General features: G+C 45.2%; 2 protein-coding genes across 16 annotated transcripts in view; one reads left to right on the top strand and one right to left on the bottom strand.

The window, feature by feature from the left end:
- The window catches only part of INTS9 (integrator complex subunit 9), a gene marked incomplete at its 3' end in the record, with an annotated part of 183,873 nt that overhangs the window by 20,284 nt on the left and 139,455 nt on the right, over positions 1 to 24,134 (bottom strand). The gene's annotated exons all lie outside the window — the stretch shown is intronic.
- EXTL3 (exostosin like glycosyltransferase 3) overlaps positions 1 to 24,134 on the top strand; it is a 130,948-nt gene that overhangs the window by 50,124 nt on the left and 56,690 nt on the right. For 7 of the 15 annotated variants that reach the window (XM_080388404.1, XM_080388409.1, XM_080388403.1 and 4 more), the window contains one exon: positions 20,508 to 20,602. The exons of 3 other annotated variants lie outside the window; for them this stretch is intronic. The gene's annotated coding sequence lies outside the window, so the exon portion shown is untranslated. Of the gene's footprint in view, positions 1 to 16,890; positions 16,980 to 20,507; positions 20,603 to 20,788; positions 23,891 to 24,134 lie in introns of those variants that run through there. 5 more of the 15 variants (XM_080388415.1, XM_080388410.1, XM_080388411.1 and 2 more) reach the window with 3 other exon arrangements.

Here is a 24,134-nt window from a genome sequence, read left to right as displayed (position 1 = left end):
GCAGCCTTCTGCTCCTTGCTACTAATTTGGAAAGTTTGCTGCCTCTTCCCCTCCAGTGCTCCACCTTGCCGCATTCCAGGCTCCATATTGTGGGAAAAGAGCTTGAATAACCATAAAGAGCCCAGATGTTGTGTCCAGGGGCAGGAAGCACAAGTCAGCTACTCCTGATTTGTGAAGCTAAAAATAGGGAGAGTATTAATATGGATCTCTCCCTTTGGCTCACTGGGCAGACTGGGCTCTCCAGATGCACCTTTGTTGTAGGAGGCATATAGCACAGGATGCAAGCAGACAGCTTGTTACATTGATTTTTTGACAGTTTGACTTTTTTTTTTTTTTTAATTCGTATCATAGGAGTACTTGCAGGCCTGAGCAGAGCTTACACCCCTGCTAGCACATTAGCTAGGCATGACATGAGTGCATTGCAAGACACTATCTGAGCCTAAAGATGTTCTAGATGAATTTAAGAGTAAGCAAGTGTAGTGAATGAAAGGAAGGAAACGGAAGGCTGCAGCCATGTGACATAGACCAGCGATAAACCCAGAGTTGTTTATTATCTGGTACAAGCACAATTAGTATCCTCAGCTCATTTTCAGCCAAGTCATCATTGCTGTCACATGCTGCCCTTGCTGGGAGCACTGTGGAAGGGCTAGTGCTTGGTGGGCAGGCAACTGGGAGAGCCAGGCATTGCCCCTTTCCTAAACCAACACAGGAGCATGGTCTGTTAAGAGGGTTGCTTGGGTAGAGTGTCTGGATAAACTGAACCTTTCAAAGTCCCTTCGAGTCCCCTTTTTAGTGATTTCGTGTCAGGGGTCGTGAGTGGGAGAGCACATGTGAGCATCTGGGGACTGGATAGTGTCTGGACACTGTTGTCTAGTCTTATGGGTGGGGTGGAGAGAACAGGGAACAGTATGATCAGCGTAGCTTTTGTTCCCTGCAGCACAGATTATAGTAATGTTGCTATGGCCACAAATCTCCCTCAAATTGCTGCAGCCAATTCATTAATTTCCTTTTTTATTACATCCTAACATTGAAAATCAGCTAGGCTGCCAGAAACCTCTCCCAAGGAAATCTCTGTCGCTGGAGATGTCGAGCTGCAGTAGAGGTTGGAGTACACTTAGTAAGTATTCCTGTACTAGGGGGATGCTGTGAAGAGAATCTCTTGTTGCTGTAATTTTGGGATGCTTTTGAGGCTGAAGTAATTAAATTTAATCCTAAATATCTAGCTGCTCACTTGTATCCCATGACTCCCTATTAATTAGTTACTTCTGTCTCCAGGGTAATTGGAGTATCAGGATACCTGAGTCGTAGGCAGCCTAGTCCTGTAAGCTTTATCCCGCTCTGTTCTGCTCCCCGCGGTGCTTTCTCAAGGAAGCTGTGTGGTCGGGTGAGCTTCATCGTCCCCGGCACAGCAGTGGGGTTCCCGAAGCTTGGCTGTGAGATCCCTGGCAATGCCTCCTGCTGCCGCAGTGCATGAAAAGCTTTGATTTTTTTTTTCCTTCTGTTTGTAGCTTTGCTCATTCACAAAGGAGCGTGTATCGTACAGCATGTCTTGTGCAGCCCAGCCAACCAGGCATCCCTTCAGCAGCCTTCAGCTCTTTGAGCCCCAAGCACCGGGGGGTGAGGGACTTTTGTTTGGTTTACTTTCTGTTTTCAGTAGAGTTCTACACCTTGCCTGAAATCACTCAGCTAGCAAAACTTTTGTCTTTGTGGGTGGAGAGGAAAGGAGCAGGGAGAAAGTTGGTTTTGGCTGCCTTGTGGCTTTCTCACCCCGTGGCAGGTTCTGAGTTGCCAATGCTTTGTCCCAGCAGCTCCCACATAAATTGCTCTCGGGGGGGGGGGGGGTCTGTCAGGGCTTTGGGAAAAGGGCTGTAAGCAAGGCTCCTAAATGCCACTCGTTTCTCCATCACTGCCTGCTTCTGTGGCCTTGGCCAAATCATTTAGCTTTTCCTTGCCTTAATTTGCCTAATTATTGCCTCCTGATATCTCCAAGTTCTGGTAATTGGTGCTGCTGGTTGTACATTGAGGCAGTGCTAGGGAAGCTCTCAACTTGCAGGGGGGACAGTTTCAGTGTGGTTCCCTGTTAGTCTGTAGCCGAACAAACAGCAAAACTCCTGTTTACGATGTTTAGTACGACAACTAAAGGTGCTGACTGAGTTTATAACATAAGGCTTAGCTGTTGGTGCGGGGTTGCTTGCCCATTCCAGCATGGATCCTAACAGGTGCTGCTGATGTGACCTTGTCTCAAATCGAACTGTTGTTTTGGTCAATGTGTTAATGGGTGCTCACTGAAACATACCCTTGGTACTCTTCCTCTTCTGAATCATGGGGTAGATGTTGCCTTGGTTTGAAGTGACAGAGTGAAAGCTTTAGTGCATAAAACTATTCTGTTCGTTTTATGAGTTTAGCTAGAAATCTTTTGTGTGTCTACAGTATGTATTATTATTTGAGGAACTCTGAAATTTAGGGTTATTAAATATGATCTTTCTGCCTGGGAGGAGAAATGGTTGTGCCCTCCAAGTGTCTGGGTCAAGCACAGCTAGTGTTTTGTATCTTCTGTGTCTGTTGGCTTGTTCTTTGTGGACTGCCTTGTTTTTGTGGGTATTGTGGGTCTCTTTTCTGTAGTGCCTTGAGTTTGCAATGCACACATCAAAGGCTCAGCGTCAATGCCAGCATCAGGAATAGCAAGCTTTCAGCACAGCGGTTGGGTTCAGCTGCTGGGTGGTATGTGGGGCACCTGGGGTGAGAGGAGTCTCTGAGGCATCCCATTTGGGGCTGGGGGCGCAAGGGATGTACATGGAGAGTTGGAGCAGCAAGGATGAGCGTTTTGGGGTGACTCTGTGTAAAGAAGTAGAAGTAGAAATCCTAGTATCTACTGGAGCACTTCCCTAATGGGAGGGAGGGAGAGGGCCAAATCTGTAGGAACTGTCTGCAAAATGGAATAAGAATTGTAGTGGAGATGGAAGCAAGGGAGGGAAGTGTCCACTGTTCTTCATCCAGAACAAGGAGACACATTCAGATTGTAGGCAGAGGCTGTGTGCCCTAATTTCAGTCCTTTTTTCCCCTGTTTGTTTTTACTTCCTTCTCACGTAATTTGTACTAACCGTACTGACATTTCTAGTTAAATTTCTAAGAAAAGAAAAAAATATCAGAACATTAAACAGTTTTTGCAGTTTCAAAAGCAGGAAATCCTCATTAACTGTGGTGCAGCCTTATCAGTACATTCTCACGCTGGCGGTCTGAGCTTCACCACCCTGGAGCCCCCTTCCCATGGCACAGTAGGCTGTTTTGGCTCTTGGGAGCTGCACGACTGGCTAGTAAAATCAAAGCTATGCTGAACAGACAGACTTCCACTAATCCGGCACCCATTGGCCTGGTCAGTGGGATGGTCTGTTGTCCCACATTCATGGTGAGTTCTCATGTTTGCCCACAAAGCATTACTGGTCTTGTAATTGATTTGACAGAGAAATTTATGTCTGGGGGAAGTAATAAATAACCTCTTTCCCCACCACTTAGTGCCCTGAATCTTGTTAGTGTGACTCTTTTTTTGCCCCCCCAAAGCATCGATTTAGAGTGTTGCAAATATGTATTAAGTGTGATTCTTCATAGCATCTTTGGCTACCTTTTGCAGAGGGCATGACATGGAGCAAACAGCACACCTGGCTTCAGGTATTTCCCACGAGAGACATGGATCTGTTTTAGTACAGATTATTCTCTATCATGCAACTGAATACAGAAGATATGTGCTGCTTCTCACCCTGGACTCGCTGCGTATTCCTTTCCTCATTTGCTGCGAGACTACCTTACTACCCTTCTGGCTCCAAATCATCTGCTGCAGGGCTTGGTTTGGCTCAGGATCTTTTTTTATTAGAAGCTTCCAGTGCTATTCCCTCAGCATGCTATTGAAATACAGATGATAAATACTGTGGATCCTCCTTGTGTGTGTGTATGTATAGAGGTGGAGGGGGGCTGGGGGACGTCTTTTCAAGGAAGGACTGTATAGAAATTTTTCCCAGTTTTGTTTATATAATAATCAGTGTTTAGAATTCTTATTATATGCTTCAGCCTGATCACCTTTAACTCGATTGTTCTGAGATTACTTACCTGAAAGAAACAGAGGTTCATTATGTTAATTGGCTCTGAAATTACTGCATTAAATATCTGTAATTGTATTATTATTCTGGTCTTGCTATGTCCTAGGGTTTTCAGTGAGCAGAAATTAATATGGAAACCTGCGCTTTCTGCTGTTGCTGGCAGAGTCCCACGTGAGATTGGTGTTTAAAGAGCCTGTTCAATACTACTTTTAGCAAAGAGTGGGTTTGGTGATGTGGAGGCGGTAGGATCTCTACTTGAAGATGTCTGTGTTTAATCCCAGCTCCAGAGGGAGCTCCCTGCTCTGACTGAGGTGGGGCTTCTCCAGCAGAACTGCTCTGGCTGAGATCCCAAAGTGCTTTTTGGAGACAGGAAAGCACTGCTTACCTTCTGTTGTGCTGAGCCGGGTCGAGGAAGGGTGGCCTGAACACAGTACAGGGAGGGAAGCACCTGCAGGCATCTGCTGCAAAGCTTGTGGCCACTGAGGGGTTTTGGATTGCCCACTTTGGCTAATGGCCCTAGGATTTATATCACACATTTTTTCTGCTTGAAATAAGCCTTTTAAAATCTTGAGAATAAGAACTGTGAATACAGGGAAGATACAGCCACTTGGAAGACGAATTATGGAGGTGCAGTTGGAAAATTAATTTCAGGAGGAAACAAGTGTGAAATAAGCTGGTGTTTCCACTTCTGACTGCGTTGCCTAAAACTCTTTAGAGAAAGGGTAACTTTCTGCCAGTGTGGTGTGCCTTGTTCCTGTTGACAGCACGATTGCTACCCAGTTATGAGATCCTCTTAAAACCAAAGCTATTCTCTTCACTCCCACCTCTCTAGTTTGGCCAAACCAGTTTTCTTCTTCATCAGGTAGAGTGAGAGTTTTCTTAACAGTTACTGACAGCATTGTGAACTGGGATGAGCTGTGGCATAGCTTGATACTTGCTAAACTGCAAAGCTCAGGCAACATTTCAGTGACCTGCTGTAACAGGATCTCCATGCCCAGCAGAAATTGTAAAGTAGGTTGGAACTTGGTGTCAGCAGAGGACATTGAAAAGAAGGGAGGGCTGCTGAGTAGTGGGTGAAGAAAGTAAGAAGGTTGGGGTAGGAGCAAGAAATTGGAGTGAGGAAGCCATGAACAGGTAGGAGATGAAGCGCATGGGGAGGAAATGAGAAGTGTCTTGAGTTAAGAGGAGGAAATGAGGATCTGCTTTGAGTTCCTCCTAGTCATCTCTTTTGAAGAACATGTCTTTGTTTCCTCTCTGTTCCCTGGTGATCTGCTGGCAGAGGGCTGGCGGGTGACGTGCTGAGGAGTGCTGGGCTGCTACTGAGTTTGATGAATGGGCACAGCTTCTTGCCCAGGAGTCGGGCAAGGCATGGGGGAGGTGTTCAGGAGAGGCATGCAGCCACCCTGACTGGGCTGGAGTAAGACCAAACCTTGCATTGTGTGAAAGGCACGAGAGTTGTTCCCTCAATGCATTGTATCTACCATGGTAATGATTTTGCTTCTTGAAGCCTGATTTATTTGAAGAGTCAGTACGCAGCAGGCTGTTCAGAGCTTCATTTGAAAGAAAAGACCTGTACTGCTTGGTTGGGCCAGATCTCTGTTTAGAGCAGCATCCTGTGCGGATGCAGTAGTGAATGCTTAGGGAAGAATGGAAGAGCAAGTGTTTATAGTGATTCCCCTCCTATTCTCTCCTACCCTGTAGCTGCCAGGGACCTCCAGAGCTGGAAGTTGCCAAGTGACCCACTCTTTCCATCCTTATGGTCCTATAGATCAAACTGCTTCTGTGTTTGTCCTTACCAAATTATAAGTATGTATGGTCTCTGCAATACCTGGAAGATGCAAATAAAACCAGGTGCTGATTGTACTTCTACCTTCATGTGCTAGCAGAAGTATGTTTTCAAGAATTCTGCTTCCATCTCCTGTACCTTCTGTTCTCTGCTTTTGCAAGTACTAGTTTGGCAAAAGTGGCACGGCTCTCTCCAGCACTGGAATAAGAGATGAGCTGGACTATCATCTGCATTAGGCATTGCTGATGCAAATTAAAAGCTAAATTCAAGCTTTAGAGGTTGCTTCTTGTTAAGGTGCTGTGAGTTGGAAAGAGCATTAGAGCCATGTTATAGCTATATGGGACACTTTTTAATTAAAAAAAAAAAGGAAAAAAGAAAAATACCAATTCACAGAAGGAAAGCTACTTCGAGGCAGTGGATAAGCACACTGTGGGCAAGGGAATCCTTTTCCTGTTCCAGCTGCCTGTGTGGATGCCTGGAGCTTTGTAAAGATGTTTTCTACAGTCTGATGCACCCATTGTAGAATTAAGGACAAACTTTGCTGCCATTATTTTGAAACTATTGCCTTATTTGAGTCTTTGATCAGAAAAATCTCAAGGCTTTTTCCACCATGCCTCTGAGTCCTGTCTGAGCAACGTAAGACACTGTCAGCCTTTCCATGCAGTCAGATTTTTCTGAAGTTTTGCCTGTTTGTTGTTTTTAAAAAATAAAGAAGGTATTCTTTAGGTTGAAGTTGGAATGATACAGCTTCCATCTGGGAACTATTTTAATCTTAATTTGAAAAAACAGACTATAAAACACACACCCATAAAAACAGTTTGTCCTTTCCAATGTACTAGAAAATGATTCTCATCAGCCTCTTAAGGCGCTCTATGTTCATGTATTTAAGTGCCATGACATGTTTAGAGAGATAGTTACCGTGGGTTTTAATACAGGGTCATACATAAATTTTCAGTATGGATCATTTGGGGAAGATTAATATGGGGAATGCGTTAATGGTAAAGAACTTGAAGTCAATGCAGATTTTGCAGCACTGGCTATGCACAAGTAGCTTAGTGACCATAAAGTTGCTGCCTGGTTTTGCTTGATAATGAGATGTAAAGAATGTACTTAGAATTTTGGAAATCAAGCGTGCCTGTACATGTGTATGCGTTGTCCTACCTAGCAGTGGAAGGGTACTTGACATGTATCGGGGTGCTGGCTATGGGCTAGCAGTGCTTCAACCTGATCATCTGCCTGCTCTTGCCACTTTGTTGTCATCTCATTGGCACCTGCGAGTTTTAACAGCAAGGAACACCAGGAGTTCAACTGCCTGGCAGTAGTGTGGCACTATCCAGATACGTTGATCTGTTTTTCCACGGACTTCTGGAAACCAGCTTCTACTCCCCGATTCTGGCTTTTTAGTGTTCGTTGTGTCTCCACTGTGCTCATGGCAATTGAGTTTGTGGTACAGAGACAGGAGTAAGGCACCACTTAACAGCTTAAGAATTTACCAGCTGATACCATCAATTTTCCATAGGGTGACACTGATTTCCCAGGCTTTGATTTGATGCTCTTATTCATGAGCCTGACAGAGCCTGTGCGTCTCCCTCACCCCAAGGGAGGTCCCTTGATTAAGTCATTTGTGCTTCATGGGACCGCATGGGGAGCCCATACTGCCAAAAGTAATGAGCTGAAAAGACTGGCAGTGTCAGATTATATCGGCATCCTGCAAAGATCTCATTTGCTTCTGATTCCTTGTTATTCTTGGTGGGCTTGGTTAAAATGCTGTCTGATTTTTTTGTGATACGGAATTTTTTGCAGATGTAGAGAAGCAGAGTTGGGCAAGGCATTATGCGAAACATGCAAGGTGTCTGGTGGTGTTTGACCTGCAAAGGTTGTAACTGCCCATCTTCTTCTTTGTCCCAGGCAGTACTTGCTTTAGGGATTGCTGAAAACAAGAACCACCAAATTGCTTTTGAGTAACGTGAAATCCTGATTATGGAAATGTTAATCGTGTATCACAACAAGCATTATCTTCTTCCTGCTCAGAAATCCTGCTGGTGGTCTATGCAAGAACAGAAGGACATTTAAAGACAATTTTGCTTAAAATGTACTCGTTAGAATGCCTATGTAAAACTGGTACCTTTATGGCTAAAATCAATGTTTGTTTGCAAAGCAGCGTTGGTGTACTGAGTAACTTTTATGAATGAATAAAATATCAAGGTCTTTTTCCAGAGGAGCGTGGAGCCTAAACTGGATAATGCAGCAAAACAAAACAGCAGAGAAAGGTGGATAAAGAGCCCTAATTGGGGACTAATGCAGGTTTTTGGCCAGGAGAGGGAATGGTGGCATTCCTAAGCATCTCCTTGCTATCATTTCCCTGTAACTGATCTTATAAAAACACTTGGAGAACATGTAACTTAAGGTGTGATTATTGTATTTTGAACAGAGTTAAGTTATAGTGATAGAAAAGTTGGCCTTATTTTGCCACAAGTGCTTTTGAAGCTGGAGGTTGATTTTGGGCTCTGAAGGGAGGTGAGGACTCCTGGCTTGCAGCCACCACGCACATTGCTGATACAGATGAGTGGCCAAGAGAGAGAGGAGGAATTTCTGAGCTAGCATCTGGCAAAGGTGTCCTGAACTGCCCTTGGGAGGAATGTATCTGCTTCTCTCTCTTTTCTTCCCACTTCAGAGAGATCCTAGAGACACCAGATAGCTAACTCAGGTGCCTGATGTGTTTGGTGGTGTAAAATCTTTATCTGCAGTTTGACCAGATTTTCACTTTTCAGTGCACCTGGGGCTGATGCGAACACCTATTATTAAAAGTTTGCCAAACTTTCTGTGTTTGAAAATCCTACTTTTGGTTGCTCATATTTTGTCAAACTTTTGGGGCTAGAACTTTCTAGCTAATTGTTTGCTGGGAGATGTGCTTTTTGGGAAGACTCTAGTGAAAACTATTCAGCTGTTTTGGAGAACGAGACTGAAAATACACACTTTCTTACAATAAAAAAAAAATAATAAAATAAAGACACAGTGACCATTTCAAGTCACATTGCCCCTGCACTTGGGAGCACTGGTTTGTTGCTTGGCAGATGTCTCTTTTGCTGTTCTCATAAAAATCCACCAAAATTGGGCCAGTTTGGAAATGTGCGGGAGAATAGGGGCAGGGAACTGGAGGAGGAGGGAGAAAATCTGTGTTGCTTAAGTATCACTGAATATCACCCTCACGTTTGATCCTCTCCTTGCTGTTGCCATAGTGTGTCATTTTGGGGAAGTTGCTGGAAACAGTCTCTTCAGAAATACCATTTTCAGAGCAGTGTCTGTTTTTGGAGACCCTGGATCTAGTTTTGCAGGGTTAGTGGGGTCAGTGGGACCTGTCCTCTGTGTGCCTGTATGTGGAAAAAATATATATAGCTGTAAGTTGGCGAAGATGATGAAATACATCTATATGTAGATATATTGAGGTCTGAGGCATCCCTGCATTAGCAGAAGCTGTTGGTCCTAGTCCGTCCCTGCCTCTGAGGCTCATGTCCTTATGGAGGGACAGCCTTAATGTCTGGAGAGCTTCATCCTGGGCTAGGTCTGGGTTGAAACTGCTTCAGAAGATTTTAGAAGAGATGTAAGAAAATACACTTGCACAAATACTGTTTCTGTAAGAAACTGTGCTGGAAGTGGGCTTAAGGGCAGTGTTTCACACCCTCAGGTGTTGGGCAGAGCATCAGAGAGATGCAGAGCGTGGGACATAGATGCTCTGGTACCTGGCAGTCAGTGCCTTCAGGAAGCAGACAGGCAAGATGCTGTGACCCTGCAGAAACGGAGGCCCAAGGGAGCAGAAAAAAATCCCCAAGGGACACCTTGGATCAGATTTTACAGGTTCCATTTGATAGATCGTGCCTTTTTCTTCAACATACTCTGAAGTCTGCAGAAAAGGGACCTGAAGCCCTGTGGATTCTTTGTACTCCTGCAGCTTGGGCTGGTGCAATGGCCTCTTGGCTTGGAGTGTCGTGCAGGGCCCCAAGGGTAATGACCTTTCTTTTTCTTTTTGGTGGAGGTGGCCGTGACCTGCAGGAAAAAGAAGTATGGTGAGACGTTATGGAGTGTTTCGTGCCTGTCTGCCTCATAAAGGAAAGTTTTAATTGCAGGATGGCAGAGATGAACAGACATCTTGTCTCTGCTCAATTTGTCCAGCAGGAGTTAGTAAGTGCATGAGATATTCTTCTGTAATGAAACAGACCAGCTAACAACCTACTTGACTTAAAAGATGCACCCTATGTCAAAATGCAACAGTCTGGTTAGGTGGAACCAAAGTTGCCCTGAGAGCCTCTGGACTTTAATGACCTTCTGATAAAGCTTTTGTGTATATTAAAGTTACAGATCGAGTGTCATTGCTGGTAGCACTGAGCATCATTCCTGTGGTGATGAAAGGCCTGCAGGAGTACCGGATGGGAGGAGGAAAATGTGAGGGTCATTGACAGATGTATTTCTCTTAATTCCCAGGCAAATACTTAGATTTACCAGTTTTTCAAGTTATTGTGATTTGATGGATAGTAGATAAGCAGATTCATTTTTTTAAGGACAACTTGTGCCTAATCAGTTTACCCTTGTCCATAGTGAAAAGAAATTGAGTGTAATGTCTTATTCTTATAGGTGGGAGTGGGTTCTTTCTGAGCTCGTGGTAAACTGCTGCTCTGAACGAATTCACTTTTGCATGACGAGACAGTATCTAAGCTGTCGTGAAGACAGTGTAAGCTCCTGTGTCTGCTTTTCTTTCATCAGTGTAGGAAATAAAAGTCACATAAAGGCTGTGGTAAAGCTGCAGTGCTGTAAGTGTGATCATGCAGGTTCTTAGGAATAGCTGCACCCTTGCTGTTCTTGTGCTTTTCATCGAGTACAGAGTTGCCGCCTGGAAAATCTGTGGACTTCACAAAACTGATGGAGTTATAAATCATTACAATAGGATGATAAATGACTTCAGGTAATCCAGATGACTTGTAAACTGCAGTCCCACAAATCACATGTGAAGTGACCCACAACAAAGCTGCATGTGGAGGAGGAGCAAGCAGCATGGGCCATGCCTGGAGAAACAGTTGCTGCGAAAAGGTGCTTGTGGTTGTACTGAGCAGCCACATCTACGTCAAGTCCCAGAGTGGTAGTGCAGTAAGAAGTGTTTAATGCCATCTGTGGACATGTGAACTGGGAAACGGGAACAAGGGATGTTTTTATTTCCAAAATATCTGTTTATGAAAATATGGGTGGAATAGCTTATTTAGCTCTGATATCGTATTTTAAAATAGACATGGGAAAATCTAGAGAACACGCAGAAGGAGCAGCAGGGCAGTATTTGGAACAGGGAGAAAATATGTGGACTTTTAAAATCTCCTTCTTGTTTGGTCAAGAGAAAGACTGAAACATGATTCACTTTTGTGGGGAGAGGGTGCTGGATGCTGCCAAGTCCACTGGAGAGGACCTGGAGAAGTACCAGCTATTTGGAAGGTAATGTTAGAAGGTAGACATGGGCTGCGATTAGTTGGTGGAACACGTTACCAGGGAGGGATGGATTCACTGCATCTTTTTGGATCAAACTTGCATGCATCTTTGGAGGTTGTTCTTGAATGAAAAGCAGGTAACTAGATTTACTGGAAGATGCATAACAAGTTACTTTTGCTTTACATGTTGGTATGCAGAGATACAGAGAGGGTGAGGCTGTTCTGCTTGTGCAGAAAGTCCGTGGCATGGTCACAAACTAAGCGATGATATGTATCAGTCCAGTGTCTCTCACAAAATCAAGGCCAGGTCAGGAGATGGTTTCTGAACACCTCGTGTCAGCACAGTTGTGTGTGGTGACAACAGTTTGGTGGCATTGAGCGAAGGGAGTTTCCATGCCCTTTTTTGAAGGCAAAATCCCATAGCACCATTTTTGCTGTGAAAGTGAAATGCCATGTGAAAACAGAGGGTGGTTTTGCAGCTGGAAGTTCTTGCTTGGACTGCTTCTTTTTGAATGAATTTCTACAGTGGACTGGAAGCTTAGGATAATTTTCTGAAAGGAATTGTTGCTGCTTCTCTGTGTTTTATCTGCCTGTGGAAGAGGGAAGGACTTTTGTGCTGAGCAGACTCTAATGCACCTTTTGCTCTTCTTTGAATGGGCTAATTTGCTCCTACTCAGCATCCCTCCACTTGCATGCTAATTCATTGTGCCACCCAACTGGTTTAATGTGAAAAGGATTTGTCATATTCCCAAAGTGGGCTATGACTTCAGGTAAAGCAGGGTAAGTCAGCCACAGAGGACCTTAATTTGAAGGTCCGTTTTCTTATCCTTGAAAGTCTTAAGCCTGAGGAGCATGTACAACGTGGCTTCTTCATTAAAGCTTTTTCTGAGGTAGCTAAAGAAAAAATTCTTCCCCCTCCCCTGGTACGTCCTAATGCTGTCTCTTGTTACACCTTGTTGATAAATGGTAGGAGCAACAGTGCCGGGGTAAACATCCTGTTCTCCTTATCCACCCTCATTTCTGTATTGAACATCCTTGTGCGTTCCTCCTTTTCTTATGCCAAGCCCTGCTCTCTCTACGCAAAGCTGTCTCTGTGCATCATCAGATCAGCTCAGTTGGCAGGCTTGAGCTTGCCGAGGGAATTCAGGGATTTTTAAAGGGGATCTGTGTCCATTTGGGATTTAGATAGTCACGTGGTCATCTAAAGGCACGCAGTCAAGAGCTGTGTCTCCTGCAAGAAGACACAAAAGGGAAATTGTGGCTTCTGGAGTAGGTGGTTGGGGATGCACAGACCTTTCAGTTGAGCATCTCCAGCATGAGCTACACCCTGCCTTGTGTGTTGGAAAACTCCTAGTGAACTCTAACGTAAATTATTAGCTTAAATGCCTTTCCTGTCTGGTGACTCAGCAGGTAGGCAGGAGCTTTTAGAGCATCTCTAACCTGTTTGACTTTCGATGCGATTCTGAACCCAGACTGACATAGTAAAGGGTAAGGAGAAGGCAGTAGAAACTAATCCTTTGCTAGCAGCATTGGACTTGGGGCCAGGAGTGGGGGGGGAATAATTTCCCAGTTGTTTCTGGGAAATCAGTTGTTTTTGTTTGGGTTTGCAGAAGAAACTTAGCAATTTATTCCTGTTCTTCACAAGCCTTTTAAAATTCCTTTCTTGCAGTGGGATTATAAAATCTTTGATACTCTTTCTGCTCTGCCAACAACAGGTTTTAATTTCACTGTTTATATGATTTTGTTTGCTAAAGTGGAAAGTAGATAGGGGCTTACTGGTTGTTTTTTTTTCTTTTTTTCCGTGTTTCCCCCTCCCCCCCATAGATGCCTCCTGCCTTATCCCACTGCAGGCTGCACTGTAGCTCTGGCATAACAAGCGGCACACTGAACAGCCCATTTCTAGCTCCGTTTTACATATTCTTTTCCAGAGTATTAATATGCTGGGTAGCCTCTGTGCTCAAACGAGGCATAAACAATTCAGACAGCAAATGCTATAGAGCAAGTGCAGTTAATGGACCCAGATGGTTATGTTGCCAGTTTTATGTGACGTTGCCTGCATTAGCCTGGGAAACTTGCTGCTCTGAAGTATCAGAGCTCTATTTAATGTTTTGTGTGGTCCAGGCTTCTGATGGACTTTGGAATCTCCTTAACGGCATGGGTATGGGGGTGCCAGAAGTGCCTTCTGCCTGACCTTGTGTGATGTCTCTGTCCCCACCGTGGTCAGCTCAGCAGCTTTGGTGGAGAAGAGACCCTTGGAGAGATGCCAGCACATGTGTGCACAGTGGAGCAGATTGAAGCCCACCGTGCCTCAGACAGGGACGGATGGCCCACCAGAGCTGCAGATCTGAGCTCGTGTTGTGTGACAGGGGTAAAGGAAAAAGCTTTTTAGTGGACGCTGTGAGCATGAACGAAAGGAAATGGGCAAATTTATCTGGATAGTGAAGAGATGAGGTCAGAAAAGAAAACTGAGATAGCTAAATATCCCAAGGTGCCATTTAGTGCTGTGTGTTTCACTCTTGGCCTTCTCCAGCCCCCACTAACGTGGATTGCTCCAGGCCACCGAGGGCTGAAAATTCTCCATCCCGGTTTCCTGTGGGGCAGGAGGAGAGCTTGTCTGTGTATATATCTGAGATGCTGTTTTTAATTTCCAGGAGGATGTAGATCTTATTTGTTTATGTTGGAACAGCAAGCTGGAGAGGCCAGGAGGAGACCATGTGTCTAAGAGCAGGGCTGGATTCTCCAGGGAGCAGGGGAGCCTTCCTGGGCATCTCTCCATAGCTGCGCTCTGCATCAGTCACGTCCTGCTCTGCCTTGAGCCCGTGTTCTCGCTGCTTTCCTCCAGCCCTGCATCCCAGAGGTTCAAGGCACTGTACACTGCCTGTTGTACACGTTACAGTATTAACATTTCTCTTGTTGTAATCACAACGATCTTTGCTGAGACATAAGGACAGGTTTAATCTCTACTTTATGTATTGCAGCAGTCCCCATGATGGACTTCTCCCATCTCTAGCACTTGGTGGTGAGCTTGATGACTTAATGTGGTTGCTTAGAGCAAAGCTTTCTTTTTACTTTGTGAAGCAATTCTTAACTTGCACGCATGTTTGTTGAGGTTCTCTGCAGCAGACATCTGTCACTTGCCTTTCTCCTTTGGACAGCAGCAGTGAGACGCACAGTTAAAGGTTAATGGTGGAGTGAGTGACAGATGTTGGTAAAAGTCTCTGCAGCGTGTGCACTGTTCTGCTCTGTCTGTGCTGAATGCAACCCTGTTTGCTTAGCAAAATAACTGAGGATGAAAGACAGGAGTGACATGGAAAAAAGGCACTTTAAATGTTCTTTAAAAAAGACTGTGACAACAAACTTCTGTTTCAAAGTATGGAGGGGTCTTCAGCCATTAAATATGTCACATCCCATGGATTACTGTGATCTGGAGAGACCTTTGGCTCCAGCTCACCAAACGGTAACTCATCAAAGAAGCGTCCATGGGGCTTGGAGTGCGAACATATAATATGCAGATGGCATAGGGAGTTCACAAGGCTCTGAGTCCATGCCCAGGGAACAGATACTGCCTCGCTGAGAGACCATCTGACAGCCTCCTCCTTTTAGATGACTTTTTGCATCAAAGGTGACCTGAACAACTTTTTTTTTAAAAAGTTAAAAAAAAAAAAAAAAAAAAAAAAAAAAAAGGCTTCCAAACTTAAAGGTCCTGAAATCCAGCTACAAAAGTCATCCCTCTGCTTAAGAGATCATTCTTTGCAAAGTAAGTTTTGCTTGTTTTCACAGATTTTTAAGGCATGGTTGTCTGGCACAGGGGCATCTTTAGCTCTTGCTTCAGCAAACATAGAACTCTCCTAGCGTGGTGTCTGCACATGCTGAGGAGGACATGGAGGGACCTACAGCAAGGGCAGTCAAGGATGACCCGTTTTCCAATACTTACCACATCGCATCATCTGTCATCTGATAAACAAGAGGGAAGGGAGGCAAAGCTTGATGAAGGGGCCCGTGTGAACCTTATGAAGTTCAACAAGGTCAAGTGCAAGGTCCTCCACCTGGGTTGGGGCAACCCGCAGTATCAATGCAGACTGGGTGGTGAATGGATTGAGAGCCACCCTGTTGAGAAAGACTAGGGCATACTGGTGGATGAAAATTGGACATGACCTGGCAACGTGCACTTGCAGCCCAGAAAGCCAACTGTATCCTGGGCCACATCAAAAGCAGCATGGCCAGCAGGTTGAGGGAAGTGATTCTGCACCTCTGCTCCCCTCTGGTGAAATGCCTCTGCCCCTTCCCCCTCCCCACAGTGCTGCATCCAGCTCTGGGGCCCCCAACTTAAGAAGGACATGGACCTGTTGGAGTGAGTCCCAAGATGGCCAGGAAGATGATGAGAGGGCTGGAGCACCTACCTCTGCTACGGGGACAGCCTGAGAGAGTTGGGGTTGTTCAGCCTGGGGAAGAGAAGGCTCCAGGGAGAGCTTATCGCATCCTCTCAAAATATAAAGATAAAGAGGACTTGTAAGAAAGAGAAGGTCTTTTTAACAAGGCCCATAGCAACAGGACCAAGGGGCAGTGGTTTTACACTGAAAATGGGTAGGCTGAGATTGGACATAAGACTTTTTTTTTTTCTTTTGATGATGAGGGTGATAAGGCGCTGGCCCAGGCTGCCCAGAGCAGCTGTGGGTGCCCCATCCCTGGCAGGGCTCAAGGCCAGGCTGGACGGGGCTGGGGGCAGCCTGGGCTGGTGGAAGGGGTCCCTGCCTGTGGCAGCGGGGTTGGACTAGATAATCTTCAAAGATCCCTTCCCACCCAAACCACTCTGTAGTTCTGTCATCTGAGTTGGGGTTAGATCATGGTGATCGGTGGTTTTCTCTCAGGTGACAGCAGTGGAGTTGCTGAGGCTATTGGTGCAGAAATAACTTGGGGTTGCTAACGCTGTTCTAAGGCTTCTGTCTGCACAGGTAGAACAAATTATCTTTAGGGCATCAATTCCTGCAGAAAACCTCACCTTTGTAGTAGAGGCACTTCTGAGGCACCAAATAACACTGCCTTATGCCTTGGGTGATGTATGCTGTGCTCTTGCTGCAACTCGGTAGTGCAACCAAGATCTACAGGCAGCAAGGCTGCCTCTGCCAGAAGCATGGAGTGGCCCAGGTTCAGCTGGTTTTTCCCTCTGTGCTGAATCAAGATCTGTAATTCAGATGAAAGCGTGACCCTGTATGCCCTTCCAGTGGAGGTTTGTCAGCCCTGGGAGCCCCCTGTCACTGCAGATACCCCATGGGGTGCAGTAAAGTGGTCCACATGTGTTTTGTGGCTAGCACTTAAGGACCTCGGGAAAGCTTATCACTCTGTGGAGCAATAGGGAAGCAGGACTTGAATTCAGTCATGTGATTTGTCTGGTGCCCCAAGTAACGCACTGTGATTGAGAATGCTGCTGTTCTGCCCTCCCCCAAAATAACATCCCTCTCCCTTTTTCTGGATTAGTTTTTGTAATTGGCTCTTGGAGCAAGCAACCAGCAGACATTTCAGCAGTGGGATGTTCTCTGCCCTCCAGGCCCATGGTGTTCAGAGTCGCTGGATGTGGATGAAGACCAGCATCTCTTACCAGCTTGGTCTAGTGGGAAGAAGCAGTTGAATTGGCCGGTGAGTGCCCCAGTTCAAGGAACAGCTGATGCAAATTAAGTCGCTTTTTGATCATCTGTATAGAGAAGAGTCCAACAGAACCCTGGGGTGCTGCTTGGACAGAAAGCAGATGCCTGCTGTCTCGGGAATCTTCAAAACATTTTTGCTTTTGCCAGCACTGTTTAAAGCTTTCCTGGATTGGGTCTGTGCCAGCCCTGTTGTGCTCCAGTCCTCTGCTTATCCCCTTCAGGGGCTGGCACAACAGGGAAGCAGCAGTACCTGCCTTTGATTGACGGGGCAGCGCCAGGGATGGTGAAACAAACACCCCAAAGATCTCTAGTGTCTCCTCTCTGTCTTCTGGGACCAAGTCTGGAGGAGGTGACCAACCTAGCCTGCTTGCGCTGTGTCCCTCCCACATGCCAGCAGCACCTTGTCGAGCTGTGTTTCTGTCACAGCATACATCAGAGGAGCTGATTTTTGTGCATAGGGCTGAGGGTTAAGGAGGGGCTTGCTTAGAAGCAAATTAGCACAAGGTCTCTTTCAACAATTAGAGTGTGTGCTGTCCATCTAGATTCCATCTAGACCCATCCCATGGAGAGCCCATTGCACACTACCATGCTTGACTTTAGCCTAAGGGACGTGAAGCAGCATGTTGCCTGCCTTGCCGTGTCGCAGCAGATGTGTGCCAGAGCGCTGCTGGCTCCCATTGATGGCAGGGAGAGTCATGACGCACGTATGTGTATGTGCATGTGTTTCACCAGAGCTGCGAAAGTGAGCATTTACCATGTATTACAGAGCCACCTCTCATTCTGTCAAGGGAGAGTAACACTGCAGGACGTGCACATCCCTGTGAGGGAACGATTTGGTAGCGGTTGGCAGTTGTTGACTCTTGAACAGCTTCTGCTGGTCCAGCCAGTTCTTTAAAGGCTGGCATTTTTCAGTCTTTTTTTTTTTTTTTTTTTTTCCTATTTGAAATGGCAGCTTGCTAAGGGCCAGATACTGTTGTGACAGTACCTCTGGAATCCTTAAGCTGCTTGAATCACTCCAAGGAGCCAAGCAATAAAAGAGCTAGAATAAAACGTATCCCACAATGTCCTTCATTTCTGCTGACAACTGCAGTTTAAATTACTGGTGCAACCTTTTAGCATAGCTAGCTTCTAAAAACTAATAAAAAATAAAATGAAGTCATAACAGCTGCTTGCCATCGCTTCTCTGATGGAGAGTAGTGAGAAACTGCTTTTCTTTTTGGGTGAGCCTGTGCTGGTGTACTATTATTTCTGTTAATACTATATTCTGATCACTGTCACTAATATATGCTGTAATTTTTACATTATGTAAGTTATACAGTGTTTATTGGGGAAGGGGCGTTGCTTTTATCATAGGGTAGCATTTATTCTGTGAGCACCCTAATGTTTTTCAGAGCTTACATTAGAATTAGGCTTTACAAAAACAAACCACACCTAAGCTCTCAGGAAAGTGGTTTGTTTGGCTGATGTGAATTTGCATGTCCCATTTCCAGGAGCTCTGATTCCTTGGGTCCTTTGCCCCAAGCGTCTGGAGTCTTGAGGACCCAGAATAATTTGTGACTTTGGTTAAATGATTTCTTTTTTTCCAATGTGAATTTTTATTTTGTAAAGTGTATGCATTTAAAGCTTGTAATAAACATTTCCAGACTAAACAGCCAGCAAGGGTTGTGTGCAGATGCTGGGTTTGCATCATGTGGGTGAGCGTTGAAGTGTGTATTTTGCAGGGCATGTTGAAATGGAATCCTCAGCTGTGGCTGTTGAGTAACATCTTCAGTTGTGATTTCTAGAGAACTCTTGGAAGAAGCTTTGCCGTGCAGGGAGGAGCGAGGCGTGGAGGGGTCGTGGCTGTTAGTTCTCGTTGCTGCAAACGCCTTGTAGCCTTGTGCAGATGGAAATGTGCCATGTCCTGCAGCCTGCCAAGAGAGAAGAGCTACGTTCATGATAACCTTCCTTCTTTGGAGCCCAGAGACACAGGCACTTGGGAAGCATTTTGCTAGCCAAAGTGAAAAGGACGGAGGCAGCCTTTGTAAGCAGCTGCCAGTCTTGTCACCAGAGCCCAGTACCAGCACCAGCTCTCTGCTGGGAGCAGCGGCGGAGCTGGGACTGTGTGAAAGGCTGTGAGTATGGAACACATTAGTAAGAGTAGGGGTGGTAAGCTTGGGACACTCAAGTTTGTACTGGCTGCCAGAGCTGTGGCTGTCCAAGACTGTGTAGGAGGATGAAGGCAGGATGTGGATGGTGCTGATGTGTGGTGCTTTCTGTTCTGAAACAAAAGGAGATGCCACCTACAGCAAAGGCATCGCCTGCTGAATGATAGTCCCAAAGCCTTGGACTTTGGTTTAGCAAAAAGTATTTTATTTTATTTGTTTTCTATATGTTTAGCTGCTGAGATCAGACAGTTTGCAGCAGAAGTGTGTCTGAGAGAGGATTTGAGCTAGGGAAAAGGCTGGATGAAAAATGACTGCGAGTTACTGGGCTTGAGGCTGGAACTGGTGGGTGGAGCTCATGGTGTGTCATGCCGCAGGTCAGACTGGCTGGCTTGCAGTGGTCCCCTTTGACCTTGGCACTTATGGAGCAGTGTAGTAGACTTTTTTTTTTTTTTTTTTTTTTTTTTTTTAATTTTGTGGGAAATGGTCACATGCATGTGGCTTGAGAGCTCTCAGTTGCCAGGTGTAGTGGAAATGTTTTCTGTGAAGGGAGCTGAGAACACCTGTTCACTGGGTTTGAGCTGATAGAGTGCAAAGCTGGCGACCCACATCTCATCTCATTTAGCTACAAAGGATTTGAAACATCCCTTCTCCAGGTTGTCTCATTTAGAGGAAGGTATCAGCAGCAATGTTTGTAAAACATGCTGATCGTTTACCGCTGCAGTTCTGCTGCTGTAGATTGTACTGGCTCTTACAGGGCAAAGTACCCTCAGAGAGTTGGTGGAGTGAAGGTAACTCAGCAAGTTAGCGACAGGGCTGACAACCAAAAGCATCTCTTGTGTCCTTCTGTACCCATCTGTCCCTGTCGGTATGCATACTGCCCTTACAATCCATCAAATTGAGGTAGGGAAGGCTCAGAGTTCATTTTCCTGGTGTCACTGCAATGGAAGGGGCGCAGGACCAGAAGTCTAAGTCATCAGAACTTTGCCTGGGGTATTTTGGGCAGTCTGCTTTTTACTACAGATGCCCTGCCCTCCTTTTGTGAGTCTTTGCTGTGCCGAGGAGTATGCAGGAGCTGAGGATGTGCCTCATTGCTCTAGGCATCATAGCACCCAAGGGCTAATCCTGTGCCTGTCTCCTCAGGTGATATCCTCCAGCCTCCGATACTCCCCAGTATCCCAGATTATCAAACCCAGAGGAGCTTGCAGTCTTAAGGCCAACTATGTTGTGAATTTCTCATCTGTTTGGAGAGGGGCTGGAAGGAGTGTTTTCAGCCGATGTGCTAATAGGTAGCCTCTCTTGCATATAGTGCCTCTAGGCGATAGGTAAGGTTTCTTAAGTCCATGTGGTATCGTTTGTGTTTTTGTATTAAACAGGAGAAGAACCCTTGAGATCCATGCTGGGAGAAGGAAGAAAAGTAGTGAAGGAGTCAATGTGTGATGTAGGACAGAGCTGAGCCAAGACGCAGAAGGTAAAGCACAAACGAGCACCGCAGTGTCAGTCTGCTCCGTGCCTGGTATTAGATTGCTCCTTCCCTTGCTGTACTTTAACACAGTCCATCAAAACATCTCTGCATTCTTCTAGCAACACTCTTCCTTCTCCCCACAGTCAAGGTAAAGTAATGGTGAGATGGGGAAAGCTTGTAAAAGTTGGACAGCAACGGTACAGTGTCATCCATGGAGACTTAATCAAACCCATTATGTATTTCTTTTGGCCATCAACTCTTTTATTTAATGATCTATTATTTGCTGTAAGTTTTAGCCAAATTCAGTTGGCAGAACTGCAGGCAAAGAAGCGGCATTTCACATTATTCTGATTTCAGCGGTTTAAATTCAACAGGGCTTTTAAAATCATGATGTCACTAATGGCCTCGGCATTGCTGGCTGGCTCAGTGTCTGGGTGCCTCGGGATCCAAATCCCTGCACACAGCTCAGTGGGGAGTTGTGCTCTGAAACTCAGCACATAACCTGAAAGTTCTTCTTCTTTAGCATCATTCATTGGGCAGATTCTTATCCCGAAACACTTTGTAACCAAGGTAGGTTCACTGTGTAAGGATTAGCCTATGGATGCTGATTGGGCAGCTATTGCAGGGGTGTGTGGCTGAGTGGAAACCACAGGCAGAGGCTAGACACTGCTGTTGGCAGCGCATTTCTTCTTCTCCAGCTTTGCTCTCACTCCTGCAAAGAAGCCAGAGGATGAGATTTTGTGCCCTGTGCTGAGCTCCTTCAGTCAAACACTGGAGTATTGTCAAAACTGCTGGTGAATGTGGGCTTGAGCCAAGGTGTCAAGCGTGAAGCAAAGTAGTTGGAGCACAGTGTCACTTCCGTCTCTGCCAAGGAGTGGGATTTTCTTGCAGAGGGACGAAAGGGCAGCAAGAGGCAGTTGTATCCTATGCAAAGCTACTCTAGCAGTCCGAGTTTCTGAGTGGAGGTAGCACACAGATTGTTATGGGGCACCACCACAGTTATTAGAGTTGGGATTTGGCTGCCAGATCGAACTCCTGCTCTTAGGAAAACTTAGATGAAATGTAATGGCCTGTGATACAGTGAGAAGCAGGCTAGGTGCTGTCAGGGTCCCTTTTGGCCTTGAACGCTACTAATTGTGAAAAAATCACAGCTGCATCTCTAATGACGTGTGACCAGTTCAAGCCCCTGTTTTGACTTGCTGTCAAAAGATTTCTCCAGGAGCGCTGTGTCCTTGTGTGTCATGTTTGGAGCATCTGTTCTATATATACTTGGGCTGAACCACTTCCAGCAGACTTTACGACCGTGCTGGTGATTTCCTCCAGGAAATCCAGCCATGCAGGATAGTGTTTAGGTTATGGGATCATGGCAATCAAGCTATAATGGCACTGCCTTTTTGTTTTCTTTTTTCTTTTTTTTTTTTTTTAACTTGTTAGCTGTCTCCGCACCCCCAACCACATACCTATCTGTACATGTAGGGTTTTTTTTTTGCTGCATTGTGCAAGTGAAATCCTTTTTGATTTGTTCCAGAGCAGCCCTCAAGCTCAGCTCCTGTGAGAGCCTGTGGACTCAGAGTTCAAAAGATCTCATGTCTTTGAGGCCAGACTGTGGTGTTCCATCTTGCCTCAAAGTTAAACTGAAAGAGAAAATTATTATTTTTCTTAAAAAGAAAGAGAGAAAATAAGCGTGGTGTGTAAGGGAATCAGTCTTGCTTGCAGCAGAAGAAATCACCAGCATGCAGAATTTCAGGTTAAAATCTGGTTATTTAGTGAAGGTTTTACTTTCAAGCACCTAGCATGTTGTCTAGTAAGTGTTTTGAAAAGATAAATATTTCCCTTTAAAGCAGTGATGTTGGCTGGCTGGGATCCAACCTGTGATCCTACATTAAAGCATTTTTTGGTGTTTAAACCACTATATTACCACGGTGGCTAGAAGTGGTAGTTTTGATCCCTAATTTCCTGCAGATCTGCTGATAACAAGGTCTGGCTTGAGCGGAGTTTTACATTTGCTAGCTCCTGAATTCGGTCTGTGGCTGTGCTGAACTTCAATGCAGGCAGAAGTGTTGGTCATTGGCATAAATCGCCTTGTTGCCTAGCTGATGTTTTTGAGAACAAATGCTAAAAGATAGACCAAGGATATTGCAGTTCAGCATTTAGGCCTAACATATGGCTCGTTTTGTTTTCCTTGCTGCGTGACTTGTTGTTTGGAGGTGGAAGCGAAGCACATGGTAGAAGCTGGAACATGGGCTCTAGTACATGCACCAAACAAAGGCATGCCTTAAAGGTGGATTTCTAATGCTTAACTTCTAACGTCATCCTGTGGAGCGATATTAAATGTGTCCAACAGTTGCTGTGGATATCAAATGACCATCTTGACGTACCAAAAGGGCTGGGTGTGGTTAATACCTTGAAATGCCTGTTATGCTGGATGCTATAGTGATGAAGTATTAAGCCCTATACTAAAGATGAGCTGTGCACCTTGAGAGGAGCTGCAGACAGCTGTCTGGCACATATGTATATCTATGTATATGTATGTATTTATATGCACATATGGAGCAAAATAAGTATGCAAGAGTGTTATTATATGTTAGCTGTCTTCCTAGTCCTAATTTATGCAGTTGTTGCTACAGCTATGTGTTTGAAAGGGCAGGGGTAATAGATGGAAGGCCTTTAATATACAGGGACCCTCCTTTTAAAGATCTTTTCTGAGCAAGGTGACCTTGGCTCTGCTTCTAACTCAGGAAACCGGCAATGCAGTGGAAAGGAGATGCTGATCAGTGCAGTGAAGGCTTGGTCAGATGCCAGCAGATGATAAAATACAGGTTGGGTTGGTGGTGTTTTAACTACAGGTGAGGTGGTCAGGCTTGCCACGTAAAATGGTGCATGCTTTCCTGAACTTCTGTGTATTGAATATATACCTGGGAGGTGCGTATCTATTATTTTTTGTTAAAAGCCCCAGTGTTGGTTTGGCATTCTGGGAAGAAAAACAGCCTTCTTGCATGCCTCCAAGCAACACAATGATTTGCTGGCAGAGTAAGCGACAGCTCAGCTAGCCGTTACAGGCATGGTGAGTCTCGCATGATGTTCTGCAAACCATTCTCATTGAACTCTTCCTTTTCAGAAACACTTTCTTTCGAAGTTTTACGGTCCATGGAATGTGTACATGAGAACACCTTGGTGTTTATACCCCCTTTTGGGAAAAAAACCACATCTACAAAGCCAGCTGAAACTGAAGTCGCTTTCTGGCATGTCTGTGTACAGTAAATCCACATGGTTCAGGTTACGATACAAGCACAGGTAACAGAATGACTCTTCTTTTGTTCTGTCACCACTTCTGCTCTTTCTTCAGCAAAGAAAAAAAAAAATCGACCTTCTCCTGCAAACCTGTTTTCCGAGCCAGCAATAAAGTAGGAAGATGTTTTTTCCCAAATCTAATTTGAAACATGATGACTGGACCATTCTTAAATAGCTTCCAACTTAACAATACAGAAACTTCACAGAGTGCTTGGCAGGAGCCTCTGCACGTAATTTAGATCATAAT

The sequence above is a fragment of the Falco punctatus genome, assembly GCF_963210335.1.
Source record: "Falco punctatus genome assembly, chromosome: 5".
NCBI classification, from domain to species: Eukaryota; Metazoa; Chordata; class Aves; order Falconiformes; family Falconidae; genus Falco; species Falco punctatus.
This window is presented reverse-complemented; position numbering and strand designations above follow the sequence as displayed.